Below are 14,890 nucleotides of genomic sequence, written 5' to 3'. Positions count from 1 at the left end.
ACGGACTCTGGGTGATGATGTGTCAATGCAGGTCCCTCAGTTGTTAGAAATGTACCACTCTGATGGGGCACGTTGATAATGTGTGGGAGCAAGAGGTATATGGAAAAATCTCTGTATCTTCCACTCGATTTGGCTGTAAACAAACTACCAAAAAAGAAAAATAAAGCCTATTAAGACAAATACACCATCAAAAAAAAAACCCCATGGTTGCCAAGGAGAAATGGAGAAGGGAGAGGAGTAACAGGTGAAGCAAAGGAGATCTCCAGGGCAGTGAAACCATTCTGCTGGATACCATAATGACGGACAGCATTTGTCAAAATCCACAGAACTGTTATTCCGTGTTATGGTATCTCTATTCTTCAACACAAAAAGTGAGACCTAATATAAACTTGGACTTTTGTAACGTATCAGTATTAGCTCATAGTGTTAACAAATGCACCAACAACAGGGAAACTGAAGAGGAGGAACTCTCTGTACTTTCTCTCAATTTTTCAGCAAACCTAAAACTGCTCTAAAATATAAAGTCTATTAATTTTTTTTTTAAATGCTGAGGAAATTGTAAGCTTGGAGCTACTGGGAAGCCAACTTTGCCCTCATGAGAATAAAGCCTGACTGAAAATGAAGCCCACAAAGAAAAGCAGTAGAGAGCCAGTAAACAAACAGGAAAAATAGTGCCCAGATGTCGAGTGAGTTCCTAGCTCCAACTAGGTTAGAGGCCAGCTGCACACAGGACTTATCAAAATTAAAGGAACCTATTAAATCTCATTTTTGCTTTTTAAAAAGTGCATATGATGCTACAATATACATGTTAGTCATCTTTTGCATACCATTTTTATAAGAGCTAGAGTCACTGCTCACAGAAAACCATCAAAGTTAACGGATTTACTTGTAGACTTCACTGAAAAGTTGACATGAGAGCAATGTGCATTGCCTTGGCCTTTGCTTCTCAGCATCAGAAAACTAGTGCCTGTAAGCACTACTGCTGAGGACTATTAGATACAGCATAAAACTCAACCATGAATCAGCCAAGATCTCAATGTTTTAAAAACGTTCAAGGGTTATTTTATTTTCAAAAATTTATTTATTGGGGCAACTGGGTGGCTCAGTTAGTTAAAGGTCTACTTCAGCTCAGGTCATGATCCCTGAGTCCCAGGATCAAGCCTGGGACTCCCTGCTTGATTGGGCTCCCTGCTCAGTGGGGAATCAGCTTCTCCCCCTGCCCTCACGCTACTCGTGCTCTCTCCCTCTCTGGCTTTCTCAAATAAAAAAAATATTTAAATATTTAATACAAATATTTTAAATATTAAATTTTAATATTAAATTTTAAATTAAATTTTAATATTAAATTTTAAATTAAATTAAATATTAAATTTTAATATTTAAAATGAGTAAATAAAGATTTATTAATTTGTGAGAGTACATGCATACGTGGGGGAGGAACAGAGGGAGAGAATCCCAAGCAGACTTCCTGCTGAACGGAAAGCCCAACTCAATGTGCGATCTCTCCACCCAATGAGATTTGATCATGACCTGAGCTGAAATTATAGGAGTTGGATGCCCAACTGACAGAGCCTCCCACGCACCCCTCAAGGAATATTTTAAAAAGCAAAAAAAGATATAGGCGATTTCAACTGAAAAGCCTACTAAAAGAATGCTTCTGTTGCTATTTTTAAAAACAAACTGATGACTGTTTTATTGCGTATTTGCAGGCTTTTTACAAAGCTACAATTTAAAAAGATACACACAGTAAGTGGTCTGTCCACACTGACAACTATCTAAACAATTCCATTTAGGTTTCCAGAACATTTTAATTATTTTTATTAATTATTGCTCATAGTTAACCTGAAATATATAATCCTCATTTCTAAGAAAAGAATATGTAGGTCAATGGCCAAAATATATTTAGATAGACTTAGATAGATATATTTAGAACACTTTCTGAATTTCCAACCTGTTTCTTAACCTAAGACACACAAGTAGCCTCCTTTAACCAAAATGAAAATTGTGAACATCTGGATCTTTACAAAAGATCATTTAGGTTATACATTTTAAAGATACGGCTTTCATCAGACTCCTTTAAAATAAGTTTTCCTAATGTATTTGAGGTTTGAGATTTAAAATTCAGGCTTTGCCCATGAATATACAAGAATAACTCCTCTGTGTGAATCAAGGCACATCTACACTGTACACCAAAAAAGGTAAACAAGACTGCTCCTTGCTTAGACCTACAGTTTCTTCAGAAAGGCTACAAGGCATGTACTGCTCAAGTCTCACTTCAGCATCATTTTGCTTCATTAGGCTCCAAATTCTTCAACATGCTAAGATCTTTTCTGATTCAGGAGATTTTGCCCTTGCTGTTCCCACTACGAGGAAAGGTAGTCGCTATTTTGAAATCTGGCTTGCTCTTGTATTTAAGATCTCAATTGAAACCCACCTTTAAAAGGCCTTCCTTAAATACTCTAAAACACCTCCTCTCTCACCCATATCCCCATTATTCTCTATTTTTTAAAAGGAGACTAAAATTACCTTGCTCATTTGTGTTTACAGTTTATTATCTGTCTGCTTCATTGGATATAAGATATAAGAGGGCAGGGAATTTGTCGCATTGATTACTGTATCTGCAGCATTTAGAAAAATACCCAAACCTGCCAGACACTTAATATTTGTTGAACAACACATATTTATACAGTATTTATGAAGCAAAAGATGTTTTGCTAGGGCCTGTGGATATCATTTTTTAAAAATAAGTTTCATTTAAATAGAATCTTAAGGACATTTTGCTATTTCAAACACTGGCTTTTAAAATCTCTTATTTTTTTAATAATTTCCCAACCATTTAAAAATTTTAAGGACAAACTCTGCTACAAGTGCAGTTACCCTTTACTTCAGCACTAACTTTATCTATAAATAAGCTACATATTAGCTTAACACATGCCTTTCAGATATATACAATAATGAAAAAGGCAATTTTTTTTCAATAGTAGCTATAGGAAATACAAATGACATGCGATTTTTTTTTAATATTTTTATTTATTTATTTGAGAGAGAGACAGTGAGAGAGAGCATGAGCAAGGAGAAGGTCAGAAGGAGAAGCAGACTCCCCGTGAGCTGGGAGCCCGATGTGGGACTCGATCCTGGGACTCCAGGGTCACGATCTGAGCTGAAGGCAGTCGCTCAACCAACTGAGCCACCCAGGCGCCCATGACATGAGATTTTTTCCTTGCTTCAATCTATGGCTCAATTAATATAAGCTATTAATGTTTAAATTCTAAGCTACTTCATTATTCAGTTTCACCCACAATTGTACAAGAATACATGTTTTGTGGGGCACCTGGCTGGTTCAGCTGGAAAAATGGGCAACTCTTTTTTTCTTTCTTTTCAAGATATTACTTTTTGACAGAGAGGGGGGCACTCAAAAAGGGGGAGCGGCAAGCAGAGGGAGGAGAAGCAGGCTCCCCACTAAGCAAGGAACCCAATGCAGCACTCGATCCCAGATCCCTGGATCATGATCTGAGCCAAAGGCAGATGCTTAACCAACTGAGCCACCCAGGTGCCCCGAGTGTTCAACTCTTGATCTTGGGATCATGGGTTCAAGTCCCACATTGGCAGTGGAGATTACTTTAAAAAAAAAAAAAAAAAAAAAAAAAAAAAAAAAACTTGAACCAAAAAAAAAATCTTTTGTATAAATCAAAATATATCTGCATTTTACACTTAAGAAGGTAAACAAGGATACTCCTTTGATAACTTTCCCTAAAAACAAATATCCATTGTTTTTATTCACTTTATAGAAACCACACAACCACCACCTCTTTGATATCTTTATATCTGAAAAAAGCAGTGTACTTTTCCATACTGCACTTACTTAAAACCATGCCCAAGGCATACCATACAATTTAATCAATAAAAGGAAAAACTATGCCAGGGTACTTGAGTGGCTCAGTGGATTAAGCCTTTGCCTTCAGCTCAGGTCATGATCTCAGGGTCCTGGGATCAAGCCCTGCATCAAGCTCTTTGCTCAGCAGGGAGTCTGCTTCTCCCTCTGTGGTCTCCCTCTCTCTCTATTAAATAAAAATAAAATCTTTAAAAAAAACAAAAAGTAAAAACTATGCCATATAAAGGAGGGAAGGAGTTATTAAGCAAGGGAAGTGCAGTCCAAATAGCCTCACAGCAGTCTAAGCAAATTTTTTTAAGTTATTTTTTTAATTGGTTTAGCTTTGAAATCCAAAAATTGTTAGCTGGCTTATAGTTTAAATATTCAGTTACATGTGTTTGTTCAGGTTTTTGTTTGTTTGAGGGTTTTTTAGGACTTTTTATTTTTGGGGACAAACAAGTGGCTCAGTTGGTTAAGCATCAAACTCTTGATTTCAGCTCAGGTCATGATCTCAGGGTTGTGAGATCAAGACCCACATGGGGTTCCACACCATGCAAGGAGCCTGCTTAAGGTTTTCTCTCTCCCTCTCCCTCTGTCCCTTCTCCCCTTTAAAAAAAAAAAAAAAAAAAGCTGTTCTATTAAAAAAAAATTTTTCAAGTATAATCTCTATACCCAACATGGGGCTCTAACTTACAGAGTTCTGAGATCAAGTCACATGCTCTACTGACTGAGCCAGCCAGGCACCTCTCAACTATGCATTTATTACTGAATCTATGATTCAAAAATGATGAACTCTCCTAGCAATAAAATTAAAAGCAACTGGACTGCTTCTACACTACTATAAAAACACTTCTTATATGAATGGACCTTAAAAACAAAAGAAATCATGAGACCACCGCCAACAATGTAGCTTAACTCTGAGAGAGTAGAAATTTCTGCCTCCAAGAGTTATTTGCATATGTTCTTGCATATGCTTGCAATTCTTGCATAGCTAGCATCTTCTACTGACTCGCTTGCAGTAGTAATAACTTTCCTAATAATTGGGACCAAGGTTAAAAAAAAAAAAATTCCATGACAATTATGGGTCTTTAAAACCACTTTCTAAGTTCTTTACCTAACTTTGCCTACCCTATACCCAAAAACTTAAAAGAAAAGGCCCAAGTTAAGGTGTTTTGAAGTTTTGCATGGTTTTACTTTTTAAAATACAAACACGAACCGAAGACAGAGACCAAGAGACAAATTGCAACCCAAGAAGATAAAACTAGAATGAAGCAGGGCTTTCCAACAGTTTTGTAAGCCTACTTCCTGCTGGTGTGGGCAACTGTCAAAGATTATGAAGTGACTCTACAGTGTCAGACAAGTTGGATACAGATAATATGACAAGCTAAGGGTGGGAGAGAATCACAGTATAAATAATCATCCAAAAAAAAATTAGCACCTAATAAATTACCTGATTTTTCTGACTGTAGCACACAACACATACACTGCTATGAGGGTGATTTATTTAAAGCAAACAAACACACACACAGCAATGACAGAAAATTTAAGCCCAAGAAATTAAGAGTTAACCTTAAACATGGGGGAGGAGAGAAACAGCACAATATGAAGAAAGTAATAAAAAGAAACCAGTCACTTATGCAAATGTTTTTACTCACCCCTCCAGCCCCATTATATTGCAATCTCCTCTGAAAACAGGGATTACGTTGTTTTCAGTTCATTCATAGTTCCTAATACTTAATGGTCTTTTCCCCTATACACAATATTTAAATCTTTGTTAAACTGAACTGAATCATTTTTAAAAATCACCAAGACCACTAATGAAACCCCTTGTTTGCTTAATAGAACTATCAATTTGTATATAAAAATATTTTCCATTACATAAAGTCAACATGACTTCTGACAATGTAACTCTCCTTTCCACCTAAAACCTAAGAGAGGGCACCTGGGTGGCTCAGTCATTAAGCGTCTGCCTCCAGCTCAGGGGACGATCCCAGAGTCCTGGGATCCAGCCCCTCATCGGGCTCCCCACTCAGCAGGAGACCTGTTTCTCCCTCTCCCATTTCCTCTGGTTGTGTTCCCTCTCTTGCTGTCTCTGTCAAATAAATAAATAAAATCTTAAAAAAAAAAAAAAAAACTAACACAAAAACGGACACCACTGCTAATAACCTGGTATTCTTCCTTAATTAGAATACTATATATAAATGTTTATGAACTTATGCATAAAGATGCAAAAACTAGATACAACTAAACTAAATTTCTTAGGCAACATAACACAAATAAGGTAAAAGTAGAATTATCTTACTAAAAATCAAAACAAAGCCCCCAGTTCTAGGAAGAGAATCCACTATGTCTTTAACAGTGATGTTGCCAAATCTTTTCAAATAGAAAAATCAACCTTTTTTCTAATTTTTATATACGCACACTTCATTTTTTTTTTAATTTTTTTAAGATTTTATTTCTTTTGAGATAGGGCACATGAGCACAACTGGGAGTGAGGGACAGAGGGAGAAACAGACTTCCCCACTGAGCAGGGAGCCCGATGCAGGACTCCATCCCAGGACCCTGGAATCATGACCTGAGCCAACTGCAGATGCTTAACTGACTGAGCCACCCAGGCGCCCAATAACCTACTTTATTTTAATAACAGTACTCTTACCTTAGTAAGCAATATCTCAAATCTCTCAAATATCTCAAATCTCAATATCTCAAAACAAATTTTGCTCCCAAAGGACTTCTTTTGATTACTTGTTGTATCTGGGGTTAGTTTTTTTCACTAAGAAGTTGTAGGTAGCATGGATAATATGTACAGTCCAGGAACCAAAGATCAGGACTGAAATAAAACCACCACAATATAATGATGTAACAGAAACAGCCCTCTTCTCCACAGCAACTCATCCCTTCCCTTAGCTCTCAAAAGGAAGAGGCTGAAGAGGCTATAAACAAGGTACAGTATAAAAGCCTCAGAAATGAGAATGATGAAAGGCATTCAGAGTGAGGATTTAGGAGTAATTAAGTGCAGCTCAGCAATGAGTGCCAACAGCTGCTAACACCACAGAGAACCAAACATTATGTGCCTCCTGATACAACTACTCAACGTGATCTAACAAGGTATATTTTTGACCCTTCAAAGAAAAAGAAAAGAAACAATATACATTACAGGGGTGCTTGGGTGGCTCAGTTGGTTAAGTGTCTGCCTTGGGGCTGGGTCATGATCCCAAGGTCCTGTGATGGAGCCCCACGTTGGCTTCCCTGCTCAGTGAGGAGTCTGCTTCTCCCTCTCCCACTCCCCCTGCTTGTGTGCACGCTCCTGCTCTTGCACTCTCTGTCAAATAAATAAAATCTTAAAATACACACACACACACACACACACACACACACACACACACACAGTATAAAAACTGAATCTGATCAAGCCTCTAAACCTAATACCAAATAACAAGAGACCGAGGGACAGAGGAACATGTTTAAAACCACCATAGGAATGTAACTGACAAATTCAAATGGGGAAAACTGTTTCTTCAAGTTATTTGCCAGGGGAAAAAATGTAGGGAGAACCTTTAGATTACCAAACAATACACAGACCTTTTTTACTCAGTCTGAATAAGTATAAAAATACATTTATGAAACAATGGAGCAATGTGAACACTAAATATCATATGATAGTAAGAAATTATTGCTAATTATCTTCAGTGTGCTAATAGTTATTTGGGTTTTTTCCTTCATGAGTGAAGTTGACTAAGAAAGTGAAGTGCTAAAAAACTGGAGTACAGAAAAGAAACATTAGAAATTAATGCAGCTGAATGGATTTGGCCCACCTAGACTGAAATATAAACTGTGAGCCTGCAACCATGGGAAGAAAGGAGCTCTGCTTGCTTGCCAGCCAACCTTCCTCCACTGATACAACCTCTATAAATAGGCCAAGAGTGATAATGGCTGCTCAAATCACTTCATGTTGCAGATACCACCACTACTGACATGCAAATGGCCCAGCCCCAGGCTGTGAATAAACCAGCATCAAGAGCCAAGGAAGTTACCACATGCAAAGAATGCACCATGGCTAACAGGAGACCCTCTAAGTACTCAAAAGCACTATCAGTGTAAATCAAGAATACTTTAAAACACACGTTCCAGATTTCCTCCAAGATCTCTGCTCTGGCAATTTCTATCTCCCTCAAAATACAGTACACATAAAGATGGGATAAAGATGGGTCATCATATGCCAGGACCTGAGGTCCCCTAGATAAATGGTGCCAAAAACTTAACATAGCAATTATTTGATGGACTGTAGTGGAATAAAGTAATGGGAAACCCTTGATAAAGCGCTGATGTAAGAATAAATGATGCTTCTGCTAGGTTAAAACTAGGGCAGACAGAATACCACTTAAAATCTTAACCACATGAGGTTTTTGTTCTTAATACAGAAAGGAAAACAGTCCTGTTTTCCCAGAGTTTTAGTCCACACCCAATTTCCCTATCCCCAACAATACCTTTCTCTAATTATAAGGCACCTAGCAAAATGCTGACTCAGAACATCATAAAAGTTGTTTGTTTGTTTGTTTCTTTCTTTAAACCAGACAACTCAGTATAAAATAACTTCTGGACACTTCAGTCAGTATCCTGTTTCCCAAATGTTTATCATGCTAATGAAAACTTAAAATTCTAGATTATCTAAGCTCAAACCTAGTTTATCCGAATTCTTAGGAATGAATGCTATAAATTTTTAAAGATTTAATTTTGCTGCTCTTGGAACAATCAAAACTAATTTACTAATACATGGACTTGAATTCCAGGCAGAGGAAAAAGTATTTTGTAAATGAACTGGCAGTACAAAAAAGAACACTCAAGTCTCCAGTCATTTTCTTTCACATTTAGAGACCTATTTAGGAAAAACGTCATTCTCCAATACCATATTTAAAATGATTTTATAAAAGAAAAGACTAACTCCATCCTACACTTCGCTATACGTTTTTCTGCTATAGCCTACTTTTCTTCACATTTTAGGACAGGAAAGAAACTTAAAGGTCATCTGGCTCACTAGATTTGAGTACCTTATGCAGAAATTTTCTTTCGTCTTTCTACCCATCCCCAACTGGCACCTAAGTACTCAGTAAATGGGCTTCTGATTTAAAAAGGTATAAACACCCACACAAACAAACACGGCAGTTATGTGGTAGGTATCTACTTTTAACTAATCTTAACTAGAAAATACCCATCCAGGTTGTTTCAAAGTTGAATCAAGTCAAATTAGTAACTTAGGGTTTATACCATCTATCTTTTGGCTATTAAGTGACAGAATCGGAGGTCCCTGTTTTGAATGAAGACATGAGAGAGAACAGAAACAAAACTTAAAATGAACACTATAAAGCCACAAATCCTAAACAAGACAATCATCAAATCTGAGTCATACTGGTTTTCTGTTATTTTTAAACCACGTTTAGTATTATCATCTGTTACTAATGTGTTATGAAAAGTATGTTTAATATATACAACACACATTTCCTTCCTTAGCCCAGAAATACAGATGGAATATAAAATACTTTTTAGTTTCACCCTGCTCCTTCCTTTTACCACAAGGACTTGTAGGCTGAGTGTGAAAACTGACTGAACATCAATCCCACTTGTGCTGAGAGGCTGCCCACACAGAAGCAGAAAACACTGTTTATTTCCCCTACCATGAGCCCGGAAAGAGTAAGAAAGGTAGGTACAATTTAAAGATAAACCCTAAAAAAAAGATAAACCCTAAAAGGATTTAGAAAAGTTTCATGACAACAAATTTATATTTAAAACTGGAATTTAAAACCTAAAGAAAACTATCAAATTAGTCTGACAAATAAGAATCAAACCCAAAATAAAAAAGAAAACCAGTGGAGCACCTGGATGACTCAGTTGACTGAGTGTCTAACTCTTGATTTCAGCCCAGGTCATGATCTCAGGGTCCTGGGTCCTGGGACTGAGCTCAGCATAAGGCTCCACACTGAGTATAGAACCTGCTTAAAATTCTCTCTCCTCTTCTCCCTCTGCTCCTCTCCACTCACTCACTCGCTTGCTCACTCTAAAAGAATAATAATAGGGGCACCTGGGTGGCTCAGTGGGTTAGGCCTCCGCCTTCGGCTTAGGTCACGATCACAGGGTCCTGGGATCGAGTCCTGAATCGGGCTCTCTGCTTGGCGGAGAGCCTGCTTCCCCCTCTCTCTGCCTGCCTCTCTGCCTACTTGTGATTTCTCTCTCTGTGTGTCAAAATAAATGAATAAAATCTTTAAATAATAATAATAATAAAATTAAACCAGTAACATTTCTACTCATTGAACATAAGGATGAAGAAAATTTTTCAACAGGAATGCCTATCATATCCTTCATATTCCACCTGAGCTTTTTTTCCCCTAAAAGGAAAAAAAACACTTTAGCAAACTAAGGTACCTTCACAACCTATCCCTTTGTGAACTCAAGGCACTGGCCATACTTAACCAGTCAAGACTGATACTCGTGACTCTGGGTAAGCAGTTACCTAGGCTGGAATGCCCACCTGGAAACTCATCTTAAACTCAGGTTTAAATGTTTAAGTTCTTTTAGCATCAGGACCTTGTCAGTCCTTTCACCAGTATATCTCTAGTAACTAGAGCATTAGCGACACACAGTAGGCAATCAATAAATTAGTGTTGTAAGAATAAAGAGGTTCTACCTGAATGTGTTGTCCTCTGTTTGCTCAAAGTTTTCAGTAGCTCTTCCCCAATCATTAATATGTTTATTTCATTTTTACTACAGCTAAGAAAATTTATTTGGCCCCAGATTCTTTCCTAAAATAATACAGAATACCATAATCAGTATGGTTCAAAAGAAAACACATTAATAGCACATTTTGAGGGGCATCTGGCTGGCTCAATCTATAGCGCATACGACTCTTGATCTCAGGATTGTGCGTCTGAACCCCTCATTAGGTGTAGTATTTACTTAAAAAATAAAAAATTTTGTAAAAGTAGCGGGCTGCCTGGGTGGCTCAGTTGGTTAAGCAACTGCCTTCGGTTCAGATCATGATCCCAGAGTCCCGGGATCGAGTCCCACACTGGGCTCCCAGCTCCATGGGGAGCCTGCTTCTCCCTCTGACCTTCTCTCCTCTCATTCTCTCTCTCACTCTCTCTTTCTCTCAAATTTAAAAAAAAAAAAAAAAAAATTTAAGTAGCACATTTTTGGGATGCCTGGGTGGCTCAATCAGTTAAGTGTCTGCCTTTAGCTCAGGTCCTAGGATCCAGCCTGACATGGGCTTCCTGCCCAGCTGGGAGTCAGCTTCTCCCTCTGCCCCTCCTGCTGCTCGCAGTGTGGGCACACACACACTCGCGTTCTCTCTCTCCCTCTCTCTGTCAAATAAATAAATTTTAAAAGGTAGAACATTTTTAATGTTTTACAGGAAGGTCTAAGATGATTCACCAAAATTACACAGGGTTTGAGTCTCTAATATATACCAGTACCAAACTTTAAAACAAAAACAAAACCATTCTAACTGCATATACATCGAGTTTACTCATGTAGATGTCAGTACAAAACTCTTAAGATTGAAGATCCCAGTAAAACAACTCCTTGAATAATGAGTTTACAAGTTACACAAGCCTGGAGAAGTTACTAGTCCTATAGTAACGAGACTTAAGGTACCAATCAATGTCACTTACAAAATAAAATCTTTGAAGGACATATACTAAGCACTCAGTTCCAAAAGAACTGCATTAAATTAAAATTTAAGCTGAATTTATTTTTAATATACAGATCTTGGATTAATCACAAAGAGTACAAGACAAAGAGTATTAGGACACTTTCATAAATGCACTTAAGAGTAAATATAAACTAAATTAGTGAGTAATATAACAACTACACTGTGAACTTAATATGAAGCTAGCACTGAGGAAAGTCTCCAGCTCCACTCCTTTTTCACAAAACAATGTCAGAAAAATTTTTTTCGTTAAGAAATCATTTAGCTGGGGGCGCCCGGGTGGGCTCAGTGGGTTAAAGCCTCTGCCTTCGGCTCAGGTCATGATCCCAGCATCCTGGGATCAAGCCCCACATCAGGCTCTCTGCTCGGCGGGGACCCTCCTTCCCCCTCTCTCTCTGCCTGCCTCTCTGCCTACTTGTGATCTCTCTCTCTCTCTCTCTCAAATAAATAAATAAAATCTTTAAAGAAATTTAAAAAAAAAAAACAAAAAGAAAGAAATCACTTAGCTGACGCTTTAGGTATAATTACCTTGAAGTTTCTCTCTGCCTTTCATATTGCACACACCTATACTGAAGCTTTTTTTTAAAGATTTAATTTATTCATTTGACAGGGAAAGACACGAGAGAGGGAACACAACCAGGGGGAGTGGGAGAAGGAGAAGCAAGCTTCCCGCAGAAGAGGGAGCCCAATATGGGGCTCGATCCATCAGGACCTGAGCCAAAGGCAGACGCTTAACAACTGAGCCACCCAGGCACCTCACTTATTTTGAAGTTTGTATCTACAAAATGTTATTATGAAAAATAAACATGGTTTGAAGTTTTAAGAGTACAGTGATACTGAAAAGCACTCTGATTTAAAAATGGCTAAAAATGGGGTGCCTGGGTGGCTCGGTGAGTTAAAGCCTCTGCCTTCAGCTCAGGTCATGATCCCAGGGTTCTGGGATCAAGCCCCGCATCGGTCTCTCTGCTCAGCAGGGAGCCTGCTTCCTCCTCTCTCTCTGCCTGCCTCTCTGCCTACTTGTGATCTCTGTCAAATAAATAAAATCTTTTAAAAAAAATGGCTAAAAATATTTTTATTTCTCAATGGAACTGCATGAAATTTCAATAAGATTCTTTTTAAAGCAGCTTAGGTCATTGCAGTAAATTCCATCTTAGTTTCCTAAATTAAAACTTAACTCAATTTTATATTTACTGAGCACCTACTGTGCATAAAGCACTAAATGAAGCATCGTATTGGCCAGATTAGACAGCCAAAATATTACACTTCCCACTAACAAACGGTTAGCGTTGTGACTCCTCAGGACATCAGGTAATAACTATCAATTGTAAGCCTCTAAAAATGCTTGTTAAACCAAAAGGCAATGCTCTTACTGGAGGAATCCAGATTGCCTGCATCAGCAAAACTACATTAGAAAGTTAATAGCCTCCATCCTTAAAATATCCCAGGAGAAGAAAGGAAGTGATTCAAACTGTTAGCATGTGCCCAACGACACTACACAATAATAGCCTAAGCAAAACTAGCCAGATGTATTTGTAATTAAGAGGTCCAACCTTGACAAAGCATCATTAGTGGGATTTTCATCCTACTGGGTGGATGGATTCAGAAAGCAAAAGCTCAGTCAAGAAATGAAAAGCACATCTAAGCATAAACTGCTCAGGCGGTTGGATCTGGAAGAACAAGTAGAGAGAGAGGCTCATTCGTTCAACCTGCGAGCCTCTATTCTGCGACAGTGGAGAGGAGGACTTAAAAGAGAGAATGAATGACCTGCGGTTTCTCGTGGGAGCTGCGGCCCCAACAATAAGCTGAGGTCGGTGCTGTAAGAAATAAGTTACAAAGCATGGAGTGCTACTGGGGAGAAGTGAAAACTCCCCGGGAAGAGTCAAAGAAGACAATGATCTTTAACGTGGGTCCCGTCAGTTTACATCTGCGCCTATTTTCTACATAAAGTTGACAAACTCTCCCAGAAGAGGTCAATTTTGGAGGCTGACACATCCCTCCCATCGACCGGCGGCGTCTGCCGACCGAAGGTGGTGGAAGCACCGAGAGGCAGGCGGCGCCAGCCAAAGGAAGCCTTTTCTCCCTCCTCCTAGGCCCCGGCAACCGCGGCACTGGGGCGGCCGCCCGGGCTCCCGGGAGCAGTGGCAGGTGTCGGCGCCAGATCCCGGCTCGCGGAGCTGGCAGAGTTGGCAGGGCTGCTGCCGCCGCTTCTCCCGCGGGCTGGAGCGCCGGAAAGTTGCATGAAGACAACTCCAGGGCCGAAAAGCCGCTCTCCCGCGCGGCCCGCGGGGAGCGGCACCACCAGCCTCCTCTCAGCCCCCAGAGAGAGGGACCCGCGGCCCGGGGAAGGGGAGAGGGAGCTCGGCCCGCCAGTTCGCCCGGGCCGGGAAGACCTAAGGGTCACCGGCGGGCGGACGAACAAGGCGTCCAGCGATTCCGCTCTTGTCGGGGGCCCCCACCCGGGCCGTGCCTCCCGCCAAGTCCGGGCGCGAACACTCTGCGCCCGCCGGCCGGGCCCGTCACGACCCCGCAGCCCCGGGGCCGCAGAGCCTACACCCGCGGCCCGTACCCCTCCGACCCAACCCGACCCCTCCCGAGGACGCAGCCGGACCCCAGCCCTGCGCACCTTCCCGGCTAACCTGAGCTCCGCGGCAGCTCTGCACCTCCTCGCCCGCTCCGCGCGCCCCGTCGGGGCACGGACCGACCCCCCGGCCGGGACTCCCCCGGCCGCGGTGACTCGGGACGCGACGGCCACCGCCGCCTTCTCCTCTTCAGCAAAAGCCCCAGCGGCGAGCAGAGGGTCGCGGTCAAAGCCCCGCCGAAGCTAAAGCGAATTTCGCCACCTCCACAGCCTTCACCACCAAGTCCCTTCACTCGTCCGCGCCGCCCGGAGAAAATGTCACCAGAGGCCGTTCCGCTCGGGGCCTCACTTCCGCCCGGAACCACAGAGCCCGCACGGGTCGGCTAGAGCGGCCGCTGCGGCGGCAGCCTCCAGGGACTGGAGCGGGAAGCCAAGGGAAAGCCAGAGAGCGCCATCTAGCGTAAAGGAATCCGCGCTCCTCCCGCTGCAGAGCGCCTGGCGCGCGGGCACCAGCTTCCCGGGCTTCTTTCCCGCGCTCATCCATCTGATCAGGGAGTTCCCTTCCAGAAACACCCTTCCCAGAGGACTGGAAATCAGTCAGTGCAAGCCAAGGACAATGGCCTAAGAGAAGGACAATACTTCCTTTTCCGCGCGCTTCTCAGTACTCACCCCTTCTGAACCCTTCCCGAACGAAGCTCGTAGTGTCCGAATCCTTGAGTGACTCCAGCAAGGAGTCCGCTCT

At 41.0% G+C, this 14,890-nt stretch overlaps 1 protein-coding gene across 3 annotated transcripts in view; it reads right to left on the bottom strand.

The window, feature by feature from the left end:
* The window catches only part of LOC111142739 (chromosome unknown C18orf25 homolog), an 84,387-nt gene extending 69,517 nt beyond the window's left edge, over nt 1–14,870 (bottom strand). For 2 of the 3 annotated variants that reach the window (XM_022496031.1, XM_022496032.1), the window contains exon 1: nt 14,207–14,321. The gene's annotated coding sequence lies outside the window, so the exon portion shown is untranslated. Of the gene's footprint in view, nt 1–14,206; nt 14,322–14,817 lie in introns of those variants that run through there. The other variant, XM_022496033.1, reaches the window with a different exon arrangement.
* Nucleotides 14,871–14,890: the final 20 nt, after the last annotated feature.

This window comes from Enhydra lutris, unplaced genomic scaffold, assembly GCF_002288905.1.
Source record: "Enhydra lutris kenyoni isolate GAN:26980312 unplaced genomic scaffold, ASM228890v2 scaffoldscaffold8, whole genome shotgun sequence".
Lineage (NCBI taxonomy): Eukaryota > Metazoa > Chordata > Mammalia > Carnivora > Mustelidae > Enhydra > Enhydra lutris.
Note: the sequence above shows the minus strand (reverse complement) of the source record. Positions and strands in the feature narration are given on the sequence as shown.